Source organism: Oncorhynchus keta, chromosome 3, assembly GCF_023373465.1.
Source record: "Oncorhynchus keta strain PuntledgeMale-10-30-2019 chromosome 3, Oket_V2, whole genome shotgun sequence".
NCBI lineage: Eukaryota > Metazoa > Chordata > Actinopteri > Salmoniformes > Salmonidae > Oncorhynchus > Oncorhynchus keta.
The window spans coordinates 22368783-22372342 of NC_068423.1; the positions used below are offsets into that span (position 1 = coordinate 22368783).

The window sequence follows — 3560 nt, forward strand, 5'->3', positions numbered from 1 at the left end:
GAGAGAGAGAGAGAGAGAGAGAGAGAGAGAGACAGACAGACAGACAGACAGACAGACAGATAAAGGAGAGAGAGAGAGAGTCACTTTATCTAGATAATCAAATAGGAGGTTTATTTGTCTATGTATTGACCAGTTCATTTTGTGATGTCCTGTAGCAGTTGATATCTGCCACTGTGATCAACACAATCAACAACTACCATCATACTACAACAACTACCATCATACTACAACAACTACCAAATACCCTTTCTGTATTTCCAAAATCTAGGACCACTATACCAGGCGGTGTCAGAGGAAAGCTCCAGTCACCCAAATCATAGACTGTTCTCTCTGCTACTGCACGGCAAACGGTACCAGAGCGCCAAGTCTAGGACCAAAAGGCTCCTTAACAGCTTCTACCCCGAAGCTATAAGACTGCTGAACAATTAATCAAATGGCCACCCGGACTATTTATTTTGAACCCTTTTTACACTGCTGCTACTCGCTGTTCATTATCTATGCATAGTCACTTTACCCCTACCTACATGTACACATTACCTCAATTATCTCGACTAACCTGTACCCCCGCACATTGACTCGGTACCCCTACCTACATGTACACATTACCTCAATTATCTCGACTAACCTGTACCCCCGCACATTGACTCGGTACCCCTACCTACATGTACACATTACCTCAATTATCTCGACTAACCTGTACCCCCGCACATTGACTCGGTACCCCTACCTACATGTACACATTACCTCAATTATCTCGACTAACCTGTACCCCGCACATTGACTCGGTACCCCTACCTACATGTACACATTACCTCAATTATCTCGACTAACCTGTACCCCCGCACATTGACTCGGTACCCTTACCTACATGTACAAATTACCTAAATGATCTCGACTAACCTGTACCCCGCACATTGACTCGGTACCCCTACCTACATGTACAAATTACCTAAATTATCTCGACTAACCTGTACCCCCGCACATTGACTCGGTACCCCTACCTACATGTACAAATTACCTAAATTATCTCGACTAACCTGTACCCCCGCACATTGACTCGGTACCCCTACCTACATGTACACATTACCTCAATTATCTCGACTAACCTGTACCCCCGCACATTGACTCGGTACCCCTACCTACATGTACACATTACCTCAATTATCTCGACTAACCTGTACCCCCGCACATTGACTCGGTACCCCTACCTACATGTACACATTACCTCAATTATCTCGACTAACCTGTACCCCCGCACATTGACTCGGTACCCCTACCTACATGTACACATTACCTCAATTATCTCGACTAACCTGTACCCCCGCACATTGACTCGGTACCCCTACCTACATGTACAAATTACCTATATTATCTCGACTAACCTGTACCCCCGCACATTGACTCGGTACCCCTACCTACATGTACAAATTACCTAAATTATCTCGACTAACCTGTACCCCCGCACATTGACTCGGTACCCCTACCTACATGTACAAATTACCTAAATTATCTCGACTAACCTGTACCCCCGCACATTGACTCGGTACCCCTACCTACATGTACAAATTACCTATATTATCTCGACTAACCTGTACCCCCGCACATTGACTCGGTACCCCTTGTATATAGCCTGCACATTGACTCGGTACCCCTTGTATATAGCCTGCACATTGACTCGGTACCCCTTGTATATAGCCTGCACATTGACTCGGTACCCCTTGTATATAGCCTGCACATTGACTCGGTACCCCTTGTATATAGCCTGCACATTGACTCGGTACCCCTTGTATATAGCCTGCACATTGACTCGGTACCCCTTGTATATAGCCTGCACATTGACTCGGTACCCCTTGTATATAGCCTGCACATTGACTCGGTATATAGCCTCGTTATTGTTATTTTGTGTTACTTTTTTCACTTCAGTTTGTTTAGTAAAACATTTTTAATCTCTTATTTTTTTAACTGCATTGTTGGTTAAAGCCTCGTAAGTAAACATTTCACTGTGAGGCACATGTGACAAATACAATGGGATTTGATTCGATTTCACTTTAAAATGTATTTATCTTTCTTCATATTGAAGGAATGGGATGTGAATATCTTTAACTGTCTTGTCAACTATTGTATTTAGTTAATACAGTGATATTTACATTCATATGGTCTTTGTCTCTCTCTGGATAGGATTTTGATGACTTTATCTTTGCGTTCTTTGCGGTGGAGATGGTCATCAAGATGGTGGCGCTGGGCATCTTTGGCAAGAAGTGTTATCTAGGAGACACCTGGAACAGACTCGACTTCTTCATCGTGCTGGCCGGGTGAGTCGCACTCTCACACAGGGGCAGAGGGAGTCCGTAGCCAGAACATGCTGTGAATCACGACAACGACAGAGAGAGAGAGAGAGCCTACATACAGTCTGTCTGGATAACACGGGGCTTAGTGTGTGTGTGGGTGTGTATCCCTTTGTTTCACATTGTTGCAGTGTCTGCAAAATGCCAACCCTGTCTCCCTCACAAGAACCCACAGCCAAACTCAGACAATAGTAACCAAGGTAACGGGTTGTCGGGTACACACCCCCTGGCAACGGTTGCTAGTTCCGTTTAGGAGTGTTCGGAGGAAGTGTCTGTTTCTGAAAAGGAAAGTAATTATAATCACTGCCAAAGAGCATTTCTCAGCACACTGTGTGTGTGTGTGTGTGTGTGTGTGTGTGTGTGTGTGTGTGTGTGTGTGTGTGTGTGTGTGTGTGTGTGTGTGTGTGTGTGTGTGTGTGTGTGTGTGTGTGTGTGTGTGTGTGCATTTGTGTTAGCAGGCTTATAATGAAGTGCACACATCAGCTTGATTTCACTCAGTGTTTGATTGATCTTGAGTAAGTCAGTCTCGTGCCATTCATTTACTAAGCTTCTCTTTAGTATCTTCTCTGGCATCACCGTATGTGAAGGACATTGATGTGTTCAAATTCATATTATAAATGGTATAGGGGATGTAAAGTGAAGTTGAAGGGATAAGAAGGGTGAGGAGGCGGTGAGTGCTGAGGGGCTGAGGAGGGGTGAGGGGCTGAGGCTGAGGAGGGGTGAGGGCTGAGGAGGGGTGAGGGCTGAGGAGGGTGAGGGCTGAGGGCTGAGGAGGGGTGAGGCTGAGGGCTGAGGAAGGGTGAGGGGCTGAGGGGCTGAGGAGGTGAGGGCTGAGGGGGCTGAGGAGGGGTGAGGGCTGAGGAGGGGGTGAGGGCTGAGGGCTGAGGAGAGGGTTGGAAGATGATTTGGGATGAAGGGGTTGATTAGAGAGCAAAATAGTGTGAAAAGCAAGACGAGGATGTTAGAAAGGACTTCTCTAGTTTAGTGCAGGAGTGACAGGGGTACTGGAGTGAGGCCAGCTCTCTCCACCTCTCTCCAGCCATCTCCACCTCTCTCCATCTCTCTCCCCGCTCTCCTCCCTCTTCCTCTCTTTTCTCTTTTTCCCTCCTCCTCAGATGAGTTTTGTAGGATCCCAAGTCAATAGTGTAGTGATTCTCCAGGTAGTCTCAGACAGAGACACTTCCACACATCGATATGTCACCACAGTTGGAGTAG

At 46.3% G+C, this 3560-nt stretch overlaps 1 pseudogene; it reads left to right on the forward strand.

Annotated features, from left to right (window-relative positions):
- The window catches only part of LOC118375223 (voltage-dependent T-type calcium channel subunit alpha-1G-like), a 346606-nt pseudogene that overhangs the window by 23663 nt on the left and 319383 nt on the right, over positions 1-3560 (forward strand).